Here is a 16807-nt window from a genome sequence, read left to right on the forward strand (position 1 = left end):
GCAGGGATGCGCCAGTAATTGTAAATCTGCCCCTTAGTGTGGGCCAGAAAGGAGGAGGTACATGGGAGGCTCCTGCAGGCCCCAAGGTTTGAGCGACTTGGTGCTGCCACCCCATAATGCCAGTGGCCCTGAGTCTAGGCAAAAGTGATGTTGTGATACCACTTGAGTTAACATGGGCACCGTTAAATCCGGTGTTTCTTGTTTCAAGCACTGGTGCACTGACCCGTCCTGAGAGTTACTCTAGAACCAGCCGAGCTGCAGTTGGCTGGTTCTAGACGGCGTGTGTAGGAAGGTGGCTACCTGACTATGGTTACCCCAGATTTTTTGCCTTGTGTTTAGCTGGTTTTCGACTTAGTTGGCCTGGTTCCCTGCTAATCAGGGCCCCAGGCGATCTGCTCTCTCTGTAAAATGGATTCCATGTACCCTAGGTGCATAACTAGATTGGCTTGGGTCACCTTATCAGCCCCTGTACAGAGCACTATAGGTGCCCAGGGCATAGGTGCATCCAAGGCCTACCAGGGGCTGCAGCATATCTTTTGCCACCCCTGGCTGGCTATCTAAAATTGACACAACTGGCTGATCACTCAGCTGGGGCAAGGTGGTGTAATCACCCCTTGCTTAGATATAGTATGCCTATATCTAAACCTATCTGGACACATATAAACCTGTGAGCCACTCCTATGGCAGGCCTTAACAATCCTGAAGGCAGAGTGCGTGGTTTAATGTGAGATGGTGCTCTAGCACGAGCTGAGCCTGTCTGCAGCTGTAGGGACAAATTCCCTTAGCTGTTCCGGGATAATGCCAAACCATATACTATTAAGTGCATTATAATCCTCGCGGTTATATGTCAACTTTGGTTTGGCTTTATCAAAACATGTCGTGTAAGGTGTCATACGAATTGGAATACTACCCCCTCGCCAGTTCTGGCGACGGGGGTAGCATACCACCCTTCTAGAGGGATAAGACATGTTACTTTGCTGAAACGCGGTTGATTTAAAATGAGCCTCAGATCCACAAAATGGATGCCTCTGCCACAGACACAAGTCTGGCCTCCTGCTGCTGACCGAAACTCAGCAAATGGTGGCCTGGACCAAGGGTTTCCTGTTGCAGGGCGGTGTCAAATCACCCCAGACAGGAGATAGTGGATTGTAGCAGGGAGGTTTCAATGAAACCAGACAGTGCCTGGGGAGCACAAGGCTTCCCCTTGCATAATCCGGTCAAACCGGTTCTGGGGCAGCCCAGCCCCAGCTCCAGTGAGACCTGGACAAAGTAAGGGGGTGTAACCACCCCCCTTCCTGGTCCCACCCATAGGGGAGGGACCTAGCAGGAGATCCACCCCTCAGATTGGAATAAGAGTGGGAGCAGTGCCAATGCAACTCAGATCATCCTGAAGAAACATAAGAAACGAATTCTGGACCCTTCGACTTTCTGCACGACGTTAGAAGACTGAAGAATCTCCCTTGTGGTCAAGGAGTGACCACCCTGTGCAAACAGGTACCAACCAGCCCTCGACCCTTGCTTTGTTGCAGTTCCCGCCGGAACTCAAGCGACAGAGATTGACGAGATCAAGCTTGCCTGCCTTCTCCCTGCCCGATCCACAGTCCCTGCAGAGCTGAGACCAGTGGAGGCGACCGGAAGCGTGGGGCACGCCATCTTGAAAAGGCCACGAGACGCTGACCGTGCAGCCCACGAGTGACCCTCGAAGCTGTGCACCAGGGTTTGAGAAGCCCCAGCCCCGAGCTCCACTTGCACCAAAGCTCACCTCTCCACACTCGACGAGTGCTGCGTGGGGCCCTTCTGCTTGTGTTGGCTCGACGCATTGGCCCGGTCACTTGCCAGCTGGCTTGTGGCCCCTGTGCCGACGAAACTTGAAATACAACTTGCTTTTCTGGTTGCTCCAGATCTGCACCAGCTCCTGTGAAAAAGAGCCCCCACTCTGACCCTCCTGGTTTGAGTGATAAGCAATCTCCCGGTTCCGCGTGGATTGCTTTTGCCAAGTGCTGTTTGCTGCAATCTTGAAGCCGACGGTGCTGACGGCGAGAGCCTACGTGGGACAGATCGTGACCTGCTCCTGGACGTCGCAGATGCCCCAGAGCCCACGTGACAGCGGAGAGAAGCCTATCGACAACCACCTGATTGCGCCCGACATTGCCTGGTTCCGTCCTGGTTCCATCCTGGTCACTGCTGAGTGACCCAGACTCTGTCCCCTCTGCTTTCAGGTACTTTTCTACTTCGATCCACCCTTGGATCGCACCGGACACTTCTGCTTCACAGCGCCTGCAGCTGCAACAGCTTCAAGCACCAAGATCCTGCGTGACAGAACCCGACGCCACTTCGACCCTGTGCACCCACGGCCTGTGGGTGAGGTAACTTTGCAACGCCGGTGTTCTTACACTGGTACACACCTCTAGGGTCTGTGTCTAAAGTTTTGTTCCTCTAGGTTCAGCGGAAGTATCTTTTAATTCACTTTATCCAACTTTTACGCACCATTGACATTGCATTGGTGCGAGCCACACTTTCCGTGCTGCACCCGTCTCCTGTGGGCTACTCCCGACTTCAGCATTGCTAGTCCTGACTGCTCCCAGCGAATCTCTAGGCCCTAGGCCTAACCATTGTTCGATAAGTGTACCTTATCCCACTTTTTTAGTATATGGTTTGAGTGGCCACCCGCCCTCATCCATAATTGTGCAACTTTATATGTTTTACTGTGCTTTTGATTTAACGCTTGTGCCCCTTTCCTCATAAAGAGTACTGGGGAGTAATTTAGAAATAAATACATATATTTTTACAATATATACTTGTGTGGTGTCCTTTCATTTGATTACAGGATTGTATGTGGTAAAACAGCTCGCTTAACACGACCTCTTAAGTTAAGCCTTTAAGGCTGCTTAGTCCATGCTACCACTAGGATAGCTTGTCTAACAAGGTTGACTTACAACCTGACATCTTTGGGGTTTGTTTGGACTGATACCCAGTGGTTCCAGAATTGGAAACACTACCTATCAGGCCAACTTCTCACATTGGTGTGCAGCGGTGCGGATTTGAGCTTGCTGTTTGTTTTACCATTGCAATCTTTACATCAAATTGAAAGATCACATCAAGTACCTCTAGGTACATATAAATCAAAAGCTTAGCATATTAAGTTCTACTGAACTTAGTAGTTGTAGATTAAAGGGATTAGCACACCCTGACTACAACTCACTAGCAAGGTACAGTAGGAAAACACTTAGTGTAGGTAAGTGCATCACTTACACCTCACTAGCAGTCATGTCTGATACAGGTAGAGCCTCAGGCTCTGCTCCTGTAATAGTTGATCCTATAGGGACAACATCCAGATATGACAACCTTAGCCACAAAGACCTGAGTGCCTTGTGCACAGCCAGGGGGCTAAAAAAGGGCAGAGGCCCTACCATTCCTTCCCTAGTAGCTCTCCTAGAAAAGGATGACCTAGATAAGGTGAGTCAGGCTCCCTTAGAATCAGGTGAAGGGATACACTCCCCTGAGAATGAGAATCTTATAGAAGATGAAGAAGAGGAGGAGGAAGAGGAAGAGGAAGGCTCTGATGTAGAAGAGCCTGAAGATCAGGATCAGAGGGTGACCCAGGTACAGGTTGCCAGGCTTAACCAGGCCAACTTGAACCTACATGAGAATGGAGAGGGCCAGCACCACTCCAGGTCTCATAACCAAATTCTCCCAGGTAACAGGAGGGTGAGATCTCAATCAAGGGACTCTCATCGTTCTAGTGCCTCAAGAGAATCTCAAAGAGGGATGACTCCCTCCCAGAGAAAAGAGCATAGGGCCAGGATGAGGGCTGTCCAACTCCAAATAGAAAGGGAAGAGGTAGCCTTGGCTCAAGCTAAACTTGCTTTAGCAAGAGAAAGAAAATTGTGTGGCTTAGATGCCACTGGTGGCAGCAAAGTTCCTAAAGAGAAACCCGGGTCCTATGATAGTAGAAACCTGACAAAGATTGTGCCCCCCTATCAGGAAGGGGATGACATCCACAAATGGATGACTGCTCTGTAGAGAGCCTGCATGGTACAGCAGGTTCCTGAGGAACAGTGGGCAGCAATCTTATGGTACTCCTTTTCAGAGAAAGGGAGGGATAGGCTCCTCACTGTCAGACATGAGGATGCCAGCAATTACAAAGTCCTGAAGAGTGTTCTAATAGATGGGTTTGGCTTAACCACTGAACAGTACAGGTTAAAGTTCAGAGACACCCAGAAGACACAGACTCAGGACTGGACTGATTTTGTTGATTGTGCAACTAAGGCTCTGGAGGGTTGGCTAAATGGCAGCAAAGTACATGACTTCACAGGATTGTATAATTTGATTATGAGGGAGCAGATCCTAAGTAATTGTCAGAACCAGCTCTTACACCAGCACCTGGTGGACTCAGATTTGACCTCTCCCCAAGAATTGGGAAAAAGGGCAGATAAGTGGGTCAGAACCAGGATTAGGCCTAAGAATCAGGACAATAAGCAGAAGAAGGAGTCTACCAAGCCTCAAGATAAGGGTGGGGATAAAAGTAAAGAAAACACTTCCCCAGGGCCCCAAAACTCCAAGAAGGTGGGTGGGTCCCAAGACACTTCATCAACTGAGAAAAAGCCTTATTGTCATGCCTGTAAACAGGTTGGGCATTACAAAACAGACAGCTGTTGTCCCAAGAATGTCAATAAAGAAAACATACCTCCAAAGCCAGCTCCAACACCTCCTGTTACTGTCAGCAGTAATCCCCCAGGAAGTGGGAGCACACCCAGGAATCTGGGTGGGTTTACTTTTGGAGCCCAGGGGGACCCTGGCCTATCTAGGTCCCCATCCCCCAATGATCTTGTTTATGAGACTGGCATGGGGTTTGCCAACTTCTCTGTTTGCCCAAATACCTTGAGCAAATATAGACAAGAACCCATCATCAATGGTTTGAAAGTTGAAGCCTTTAGAGACACAGGGGCTAGCATCACCATGGTGGCTGACTGTATAGTCCCCTCTAAGCAACTTTTACCAGGTGCCACATACCAGGTAACAAACATTGATGGTATCCAAACAAATCATCCCATGGCAGTAGTAAGTCTCAGCTGGGGAGGTGTCACTGGCCCAAAGAGAGTGGCAGTGTCACCAAACTTGCCTGTAGACTGCCTACTGGGTAATGATTTAGAAATCTCAGCCTGGGCTGAGGTTGAACAAGAAATCCATTCCAGAATGGTAAACTCCAATGGAAAGGTTAGTGGGGCTGTAATAGCTACAGCCCCAATCCAAGATGTCCTTCCTGAAAAGGTTGGTAGGGCTGAGCAACTCTCTGCCCCATCTTTAACAGAAGCTCTTCCAAAACAGAATAGCAAAGCTGTTATGATAACAGCAGAAACCCAAACTGAGTCTCCTCCTGAAAAGGTTGGTGGGGCTGTGATGGCCACAGCCCAAACTCAAACAGATATGTGTGTTGTGAAGCCTGAAATGATGGATCACTCCACCCAAACTGAGAGCATGGAGGAGGAAGAGAAATCTCCCCCTCACCAGACATTAGGACAGGATCAGCCTCCTCAGGGAACTGATCTTACCCCTGATGAAGGAACTGCCCCAGAGGTTGTTAGGCCTGGCCTGACAGAGCCTCTGATGGCAGTGGACCCTTCTCAGGTGGGACCCAGTCTGGAGCAGGTAACCTGCCCCTCTCTACCTTGCCTTAGTCAGCCCAGGGCTGCAGAGGACAAGAAGGACAGTGAGACCCAGGGGGCCCCCTGTCAAATAAAGTACCCCCATCAACAGATTAGGGGCACCAAAACTAGTAGCCCTAGTAAGGTGAAAACTTTAAAAACTCCTGAGGGAGCCCCCTTAAAAGTACTTAGGGACCTCCCACAGATGGATTCTGTTGGGCACAGCCAAACCTGGGACCCAAAGGGCCCAAACCTGAACTGTCCCTCCAGCAAGCCACACAGAGGGACCCAGCCTCCAGCTTTAGGTAGCCAGAGGTTGACCCTGAGAGCTCAGTGCAACTCAGTTGAAGAAAGAAAGGCCCACATGGTGGAAGATAATTGGAGGAAGTTGAGCCCAAAATTAGTGGAGTCTCACTTCAATACTCCATATCCAAACCAGCCTTTAACTTTGCATAAACACACCCAAGGTAGTGATTCCCTATGGTGGAGACCCTCTAATACCCCTAGGGTGAGGGACTGCTTAGTGGACCATGAGACAGGGGGTACCCATGCTTGTGCAGGTACTTCCTTATATGGCCACTCAGGCAATATAGGCTTACCTGGCCAAGGATAGCCTTATCTCCTTTCGTTTGGGGGGGGGTGTGTGTAGGAAGGTGGCTACCTGACTATGGTTACCCCAGATTTTTTGCCTTGTGTTTAGCTGGTTTTCGACTTAGTTGGCCTGGTTCCCTGCTAATCAGGGCCCCAGGCTATCTGCTCTCTCTGTAAAATGGATTCCATGTACCCTAGGTGCATAACTAGATTGGCTTGGGTCACCTTATCAGCCCCTGTACAGAGCACTATAGGTGCCCAGGGCATAGGTGCATCCAAGGCCTACCAGGGGCTGCAGCATATCTTTTGCCACCCCTGGCTGGCTATCTAAAATTGACACAACTGGCTGATCACTCAGCTGGGGCAAGGTGGTGTAATCACCCCTTGCATAGATATAGTATGCCTATATCTAAACCTATCTGGACACATATAAACCTGTGAGCCACTCCTATGGCAGGCCTTAACAATCCTGAAGGCAGAGTGCGTGGTTTAATGTGAGATGGTGCTCTAGCACGAGCTGAGCCTGTCTGCAGCTGTCGGGACCAATTCCCTTAGCTGTTCCGGGATAATGCCAAACCATATACTATTAAGTGCATTATAATCCTCGCGGTTATATGTCAACTTTGGTTTGGCTTTATCAAAACATGTCGTGTAAGGTGTCATACGAATTGGAATACTACCCCCTCGCCAGTTCTGGCGACGGGGGTAGCATTCCACCCTTCTAGAGGGATAAGACATGTTACTTTGCTGAAACGCGGTTGATTTAAAATGAGCCTCAGATCCACAAAATGGATGCCTCTGCCACAGACACAAGTCTGGCCTCCTGCTGCTGACCGAAACTCAGCAAATGGTGGCGTGGACCAAGGGTTTCCTGTTGCAGGGCGGTGTCAAACCACCCCAGACAGGAGATAGTGGATTGTAGCAGGGAGGTTTCAATGAAACCAGACAGTGCCTGGGGAGCACAAGGCTTCCCCTTGCATAATCCGGTCAAACCGGTTCTGGGGCAGCCCAGCCCCAGCTCCAGTGAGACCTGGACAAAGGAAAGGGGGTGTAACCACCCCCCTTCCTGGTCCCACCCATAGGGGAGGGACCTAGCAGGAGATCCACCCCTCAGATTGGAATAAGAGTGGGAGCAGTGCCAATGCAACTCAGATCATCCTGAAGAAACATAAGAAACGAATTCTGGACCCTTCGACTTTCTGCACGACGTTAGAAGACTGAAGAATCTCCCTTGTGGTCAAGGAGTGACCACCCTGTGCAAACAGGTACCAACCAGCCCTCGACCCTTGCTTTGTTGCAGTTCCCGCCGGAACTCAAGCAACAGAGATCAACGAGATCAAGCTTGCCTGCCTTCTCCCTGCCCGATCCACAGTCCCTGCAGAGCTGAGACCAGTGGAGGCGACCGGAAGCGTGGGGCACGCCATCTTGAAAAGGCCACGAGACGCTGACCGTGCAGCCCACGAGTGACCCTCGAAGCTGTGCACCGGGGTTTGAGAAGCCCCAGCCCCGAGCTCCACTTGCACCAAAGCTCACCCCTCCACACTCGACGAGTGCTGCGTGGGGCCCTTCTGCTTGTGTTGGCTCGACGCGTTGGCCCGGTCACTTGCCAGCTGGCTTGTGGCCCCTGTGCCGACGAAACTTGAAATACAACTTGCTTTTCTGGTTGCTCCAGATCTGCACCAGCTTCTGTGAAAAGGAGCCCCCACTCTGACCCTCCTGGTTCGAGTGATAAGCAATCTCCCGGTTCCGCGTGGATTGCTTTTGCCAAGTGCTGTTTGCTGTAATCTTGAAGCCGACTGTGCTGACGGCGAGAGCCTACGTGGGACAGATCGTGACCTGCTCCTGGACGTCGCAGATGCCCCAGAGCCCACGTGACAGCGGAGAGAAGCCTATCGACAACCACCTGATTGCGCCCGACATTGCCTGGTTCCGTCCTGGTTCCATCCTGGTCACTGCTGAGTGACCCAGACTCTGTCCCCTCTGCTTTCAGGTACTTTTCTACTTCGATCCACCCTTGGATCGCACCGGACACTTCTGCTTCACAGCGCCTGCAGCTGCAACAGCTTCAAGCACCAAGAACCTGCGTGACAGAACCCGACGCCACTTCGACCCTGTGCACCCACGGCCTGTGGGTGAGGTAACTTTGCAACGCCGGTGTTCTTACACTGGTACACACCTCTAGGGTCTGTGTCTAAAGTTTTGTTCCTCTAGGTTCAGCGGAAGTATCTTTTAATTCACTTTATCCAACTTTTACGCACCATTGACATTGCATTGGTGCGAGCCGCACTTTCCGTGCTGCACCCGTCTCCTGTGGGCTACTCCCGACTTCAGCATTGCTAGTCCTGACTGCTCCCAGCGAATCTCTAGGCCCTAGGCCTAACCATTGTTCGATAAGTGTACCTTATACCACTTTTTTAGTATATGGTTTGAGTGGCCACCCGCCTTCATCCATAATTGTGCAACTTTATATGTTTTACTGTGCTTTTGATTTAACGCTTGTGCCCCTTTCCTCATAAAGAGTACTGGGGAGTAATTTAGAAATAAATACATATATTTTTACAATATATACTTGTGTGGTGTCCTTTCATTTGATTACAGGATTGTATGTGGTAAAACAGCTCGCTTAACACGACCTCTTAAGTTAAGCCTTTAAGGCTGCTTAGTCCATGCTACCACTAGGATAGCTTGTCTAACAAGGTTGACTTACAACCTGACATCTTTGGGGTTTGTTTGGACTGATACCCAGTGGTTCCAGAATTGGAAACACTACCTATCAGGCCAACTTCTCACAGCGTTCCAGCGCAGGAACGACTTCTAAAAGTGGCTGAGTGAAATCTACAAGATTTCACTCACTCACTTTGGGGCCCATGCTGCGTCAAAACCCTGCGCGTGCTTGAAGCAGGCGTAAGGATTGATGCAGCATTAACAAGATAGGGCCCCCGAGAGCATTGCTGGAGCTGCAACGCAACTCCAGCAATGCGTCACTTTTACGGCATAGATGCGTGACGCATCTGTGCCGTTTTTGCCCCATGGTGCGCCACATTGTAAATGCGGCGCATCCATGGTGGTGGAGGCATGGCGCACAATAAGTGTCGTATCTCTGTTGATATGTAGGGATGCACCACTTATTGTAAATATGCCCCTAGGAGCACCCCATTCCCTTCCTGCTCCATTAAGGAGCCCTGCCCCTCCCTTTGTTGGCCTCGTTCTGCTTTTACTTCCGCTATTCTCTTTTTTTTTATCACCTTCATACAGACAGCAGGCGCCACAAAAGCGGCTGCTTTGATGTTCTAGTTCTCACATGCAACTGCCACAAATCCAAACTTTTGACCAAGTTTCTGCTTTAGCAATGGTCTTCTGCTCCTGTAAAAGTCTGCCTATCAGGATTAGTCATTTGTGACTGCAGCACGCCAAAGTTTCATTTGACTGTGCAGCGCTTCGAAACAGACTCTAGCAAAGGCAATAGTTTTGGGCTATGAAAAGTACTATTTATAGATTTTTGTATTTTATTTATTTCATATGTCACAACAGTAAAAAGGGGGAATTAAAAAAAACATGCCACCACCCAAATGTACAATTATAGCTTTAATAGAGAAGGTACTTTGCTTACTAGTGGGCAGGTATAGAAACTCTTTTTAGTTTTGGCGCACCTCGTATGTGCCTCTGAGAGGCCCTCAGTGTGCTGTTTAAACCTCAATGTTATGTGTGAGCTGGATTTATCAGTGCTTGTTTTCAAAGTCCATACTCGAGATCAATGGAGACGAAAGTCTGCAATGCCACTGACGGCCAAAAGAGGTCCTCAGAGGGGTTACATCGCCCCTGTGGCGCTGCACCTGGACCAATGAGAATAAGACTTTCAGCCTGATTCATCAAGCCGAAATCGGCTCGCAAAGGGTCAGATTCTGAGAATCTGGCCCTTTGCGAGCGCAATTTTTGCATTTGGGATTCATCATCCCAAATGCAAAAATCGGTAATTGCTAATTCGCTAAATTGCGAGGAATTACATTTAAGGAATCTCTGTTTGAGATTCCTTAAATGCAATTCATCAACCATTTTTAAATTGCTAATTCGCAATTTCCCGCCGCTATTTACCGAGAGGTCAGACCTCTCGGTAAATAGCAAAAACTTAGAAAAATGCTTTTAAAAGCATTTTTCTAAGTTGCATGTTGCACACACACATGTCCTTTGGACATGTGTGTGCGCAACACCTGTATCAATTTGCTTTTAAGGGGTGCTACGGGGTGTCCTTTGGACACCCCTGGCACCCTTTAAATCGCTATTTTATTTGCGAGTAGCAAATTGCTAATCGCAAATAAGGAATAACTCCCCATTCATTCCTATGGGCATAGGAATGAATGGGGAGTTATTCCTTATTTGCGATTAGCAATTTGCTACTCGCAAATAAGGATTGTGTAGGAATCGCTATTTATTTAGCAACTCCTACATGAATCCCGTTTTGCAAGTCCTTAATAGCGATTCCTTATGAATCGCTATTAGGGGCTCGCAAAACGGGAGATTGATGAATCAGGCTGTTTGTTTGAATTATTTGCGAGTAGAGCCGGGGGGACCATGGGGTATGAAAGCACATTTAGTGTCGCTAGAGAAGAAAAGCGTTCTGGATCACGAGTAGTTTAAGACGATACAGTCGTAATACTTACATTTGTTGCAATAGACCAATCATCATAAACTCATACTGGAATACGTGGAAATCTCTCTATTTTTGCACCATATCGTCGGATCTCATCGATAGAGAGACCTCTCAAAAATTTGACCAAATTTCCATTATCAGGACCACACGGAGTGACCTGAAGCTGGACTATATAGGCAGGTAATGAGGATAAGCCAGAGACTACATATTACACATATACTATATATTTTATTACATCACACAATTAGGGCGGCATCACCCTATAGTACTTCAGTACAACAAAAAGAATCAGCTCCTATGTTAGAAAAGAGTGTTAGAAATAATGTCCAATAATTATTGATAATGGTCTTTTGCGGCTGCAACAGTTCTATGCTAACACAGATGCATTATGGGTATGCCTGATTTGCCACCTCTTCTATACCATGGCCTCACTGGAGATTGCCTTCAGAGTAAAGCCTGCAATTCTCCTGACTGCCGACAGAGGGCCACGCTCGAGTTTACATTGTCATCCCTGCTCCCAGGCTATCCTCGAGCTTTGCCTCATTAGAGAGCTGTGACGTCTCCTCTGGAGCCCCGCCCACTCTAGGGGAGGCTGAACCTCCAGCCTAGCGAGCCAGCTGCAAAGGTCCCCTCCCCATCCATGCACAGGGTGCCAGGAAAGGGGGCAGGCTGCATTAATGGGCAAAATGGGCGTTGCCTTCCAACCTTTTGTGAGTAAAAAGAGGAGGATAAGAAGTAACACTGGGAAGCATAAAATAAAATGTATCTTGGAAAAATGTTTGATTCTTTGGGGCACATTCTCAAGGATTTATCGCAGAGTTAGCGGCACATTATCGCAGCCAAAGTGGCGATAATTTTATCACAAAAACACGAAAGGGCAGACCAGGTCTATGAAATGGTGTGTCGCCAAAGCAGGAAAATATGAACCAATGAGATGCATGCGTGAGCGAATGCTGACAGAGGCATAAGCTTAGAACAAATCCCATCAGCCCACCTGTTTGGTGGAGTTAACGTCATGTGGGAGTTGCTGATCAATCACTACCACAACCGACCATATATTGACGGTGCGGGAGTGAATGTCAGTAATCTTAGCCATATTGTCTGTGATAAGATGGAATGAAAGTGCAGTGTTCATGTGAAAAGTGAAAGTAAAATAGACTACGTAGGCTTTAAGAAACATTCAGAGAAAAAGTCTATGTGTCTAGGGTTAAAAAACGCCGAGTAGTAAGACTACCCTTTTGCTCTATACAGAACGGTCGACATGTTATAGCCATTAGGGCATTGCCCCGGCTTTCTTCAGGACCTTAGGTGTAGAAAAAACTACTGCAACTGGAAGTGATGTGTGAAGTTACAAAACCAATAATTGTACTTAAAAAAGTTACATATCTACCAGGAGTTTATCGCAATTCGATGCCCACTGGAAAGAATGAAGAATGTCTTCTTCCTAAAAAACAAGAATGTTTCACAGTAACACTCGGTAGAACACACAGCCATAATGGTTCACAGAGACTGTTTAGACAGACACACCTGCATGAATGATTTGCATTCAGCATAATAACAGAAGCATATTAGCTTATTCAACTGGAGGCATTATCTCACTGTGATACTCACCCAGCTTTGTGTGGGTGAAGACCTCACCTCACCCGGCAACCGCTCGGGAGTATGAGACCCCGCTCTTGTCGTGTAGAAAAAGGACACTGTAAGTGCACAGCTCTGCAGTGCCCAATCTAATTATTCTACACATTACCCCAACAGACGTGTGTTAGAAACCCACTAGCAAACCACAGACTGACCCACATAAAGAACTACCGTTAAACAGTTTCACAAGCACATGTGCTGCGTTGTTGGTACTTTTCAAGAACCCAGCGTTCACACTAGTATGTGCCATTAGGCAGGTTCTCTATAACTCAAGTAAATCTTATCCTAGACTCAGTCTGTCAGCATAAGTGGAATGTGCCACAAGAATAGCTATCTGGGGCACCTATATACTAAATCTGAAAGAATAGTGATGCCGACAAAGCTTACTCTTCTCCTAGCTCCTCAGACTAGAAATTACCAATCTGTTCTAGAGCAAGAACTGACTAACTAGTCAGTGTAATCCGAGCAATTAGGATGACGAGATTTTCGTAAGGAGGCGTGGCGAGAGATGCCGCTCCTTCGAGCATGCGCGGTGTTGCCGAGCCGCCTTGGCATTATGCATTGTTGTAACACACAGCGCCGTTTCTTTGCTCGGATTACACGCCCGAGATCCCTCATTATCCAATTGAAGGTGACTATAAAAAGGTTGAAGGTCGGTTTCACACACACCTCCACTTCCGCTTGGCGTAATACCGGAGGTACCGACGGATAGGTGAGTAACATGGATGCATGGCTCCTCATCTCCTAGTTAGTCAGTTCTTGCTCTAGAACAGATTGGTAATTTCTAGTCTGAGGAGCTAGGAGAAGAGTAAGCTTTCCCAACTACCAGTCAGTTCGGTGATAAGATCCCAAAACAGGTGATAAGGCGCGTTAGCAGCAGGGATTTAACACCTGCTCTGACCTGGTGTAAAGTCGCACGACAACCTGCACCAGAAAAGGGAGCCCAGCCCAGAGCCACACATGAAGAACAACAGATGCCATGGAGATACTGAACATGTAGCCTGGAGCCCCAAGACGGCCACAACACCCACCGCCACCAACCCCATGGACCCCGCATCTCCCCCAGGCACCCTCACCCGCCCCATGGACAAAGATATGTTACATCAACTCCCCAAATTCATGCACAAAACAATTCGCCTAACGTCGCACAATTACAACAATCAGCATGCATGTGTGTTCATAAAAAGGAGAATCACTCATTCATATTTGAATCACGAGACAAAACATTTCATTCAAAAAAACTAAAAAAAACTATTATAAAGTATAAAGAGTCATGGTGGGTCTTCTCAGGACAATTTGTAGGTCACAGCCTGCTTCCATCGGTGTGTCTCCAACCACGTTCTGGTATACACTGCGGTCCACCAGATCCCTTATCTGAAACAGAGCCCAGATTTATGAATGGCAGAGTCCATATAATTGCACACGCCATCATTGCTTACACACCCCTGCGCACAGAGGCTGCTGTAGCCCAACGAATGGCGTATCAATTTCTGCCCAGTCATCAAATTACAATATAAAAAAGCGCAAAAGGAATACAATAAAAGAATTCGCACTTCCAAAGCCCTGCATTACAAGACGCGCATAGGGGAGGCAGAGAACTCCTCTAAAGAGCTTTTTAAAATTTTTAAAGAGATTTCAGTGCTCACAAATGATAATGTATCATGCAACAACTCAGTGGAAACTTGTAATAAAATTGCACATTATTTCTCTGGAAAAATCACTAACATCTATGCCAGCTTCTCTGACAACCTCACATCTGGCCATGATTTTATGGAAAGTGCAGTTGTTAGTTCTACTGAGTCTTGCCTTCAGTGCTTCTCGGTTCCCCCTCCTGAAATACTTATAAACATCTTAAAGAGCGTCAAATCGGGTTCCCCTCGTGACCCCGCCCCCCCGAAAGTACTTAGAGAGAGCTTACAGGTACTAGAACCTTACTTTAGGCACATAATCCAACTATCTTTCTCCTCAGCTTGCCTACCGCTAGATTGGAAGAAGGCAATTGTACTGCCAATTAAAAAGAAACCTAATGTAAGTCAGGATATCTTGGAAAACTTGAGACCGATCTCTCTCCTGCCATACCTGGCAAAAGTGACCGAAAAAATTGCCAATAAACAACTCATGGCTCACCTAGAAGCTAATAAATCCCTGCATAGCTCCCAGTCGGGTTTCCGGACCAACTACTCCACTGAGACAGCCCTCCTGAGAGCGACTGAAACGCTTCGGGCAGGAGCTGACGAGGGTCATACGATGGCACTTATAATGCTGGACCTCAGTGCTGCGTTTGACACTGTGGCTCATTCCATCTTGCTACAGTGTCTAAACCAGGCTGGGGTCACCAAGGCTGCACTGGGCTGGCTCAAAGCTTTCCTCTTAGATCGCAGCTTTCAGGTTCAGAGAGGAAATTCCCTCTCAGACAGCATTGCCCTAGAACAGGGGGTGCCTCAGGGCTCTGCCCTGAGCCCCACCCTGTTTAACCTTTATATGGCCCCGCTGGCAGATGTGGTCCAATCGTACGGCATAAAAATAGTATCTTATGCCGACGATACCCAACTCCTCATCTCCCTAGCCCAGGCACCCACCTTAGCTGCCGCAAATTTTAAAACTTGCATGCAGGAGCTTGCAGGCTGGATGGACCAACACTGCCTGAAGCTCAATGGCTCTAAAACAGAGGTTCTTGTGATTGGGGGAAACACGGCTAGTTGGACTCAGGAATGGTGGCCTCCTTGTTTAGGCCCTCTACCTTCTCCTTGCAAGGAAGCAAAGAACTTGGGTGTATGGGTCGATCCTAGACTCTCCTTTGATAGCCACGTCCAGAAGCTAGTAGGGAAATGCTTTGGGGTGCTGAAGACCCTAAACCGTACTCTGGACCTTCTTCCTTTAGAGGCCAGACGCACGATGACCCAAGCTCTAGTCACCTCCCGTATCGATTACGGTAATGTTCTACTCTTAGGGACTACCGAGAAGAACATCAGAAAGCTGCAGGTTCTCCAGAACACGGCAGCTCGGTTGGTCCTCAGGCTACCCAAAAGAGCTGCCTCTAAGCCCACCCTGGCTGCCCTTCACTGGCTCCCTATAAAAAAGAGGATCCTGTTTGAAGCGCTCCTACTATGTCACAGGATAACCTCTCAGAAAGTCCCTGAATACCTAAAGGATCTTGCTATCCCCTATGTGCCCAACAGAGCACTACGCTCCGAGGGAACTGGACTTTTGAAAGCCCCCCGGATAAACAAGGCCAGAATGGGAGGGCGCTCCTTTCGTGCGCTGGCGGCCAAAAATTGGAACTCTCTCCCTCTGAACATTAGACTTGCAGAGACTGAGACAATATTTAGGAAACTTTTAAAAACCCACCTTTTTACCCTATAGGTCTCTCACTTTTTTCCTGCTGCTCACTCCACAGCGCGGGGACACGCCGGGATGGCGTCACCAGGCGCTCTATAAACTCCTTTATTATTATTATTATTAACCCCTCCCGCCGCCCAGTGGTGACTGCCCGCCCCCGCGCACCCAGGCCTCACTGCTCACCTGCCACCAGCGTGTCTCTAAGCAGGCTCCCCTCCTGCCAGTGCAAGCTCAAAGGCCGGTGCCCACGAACATGGCACCCTCCACATCATGCAGCCCCGCTCCGCAGGCCACCAGGTCACACTCTTGATTCTGGGTCTTGATTTCGCTATGGTAGTGATCATATCAGTGCACACGGCATCATCGCAGGCTGCACACCGGCTCAGCCCTTTAGGTGCCACTAACTCTGTGACCCGCAAGGCAACGCCACGTGCCGCTAGGACAGCACTGCCTGCTTGCTCAGGCGTACACTGCGGTCCAGCAGGCCTCACATAAATCATCACCAGTCTGGACCGCCAGGACGGGGCATCATCGCAGGCTGTACACCCGCTCAGCACTTAGGGTGCTCTGTCGTAGTATGAAAGCCTCACATAAACGCAACGCAGGAAAGGAAGAAAAACGAAAATGGCAAACTCACCAAGCTTGAGCGAGATAAAATCTTGCACACCTCAAGATACCAGTATGGGTATCCCACGTTGAATTTTGAAAGGAATAAAAGGTGGCACTCCAGTTAAATTAAACGCTGCTGCTCACAAAATGCTTGTTCATAACACAAACACAGACATGAAAGATGCCAGGTTTCTGTAAATGACTGAAGGATACCAGTTGAAGTAAAGTAGAATCTGGCATGTATAGGTTAAATCTGAAAAGATGTAAGTACGTAATGTAGGAAAACCCTACAAGCAGGCTGTAGAGATAGCAGACAGCGAAAAAGTACAGGACTCAC

The sequence above is a fragment of the Lissotriton vulgaris genome, chromosome 8 (assembly GCF_964263255.1).
Source record: "Lissotriton vulgaris chromosome 8, aLisVul1.2, whole genome shotgun sequence".
NCBI lineage: Eukaryota > Metazoa > Chordata > Amphibia > Caudata > Salamandridae > Lissotriton > Lissotriton vulgaris.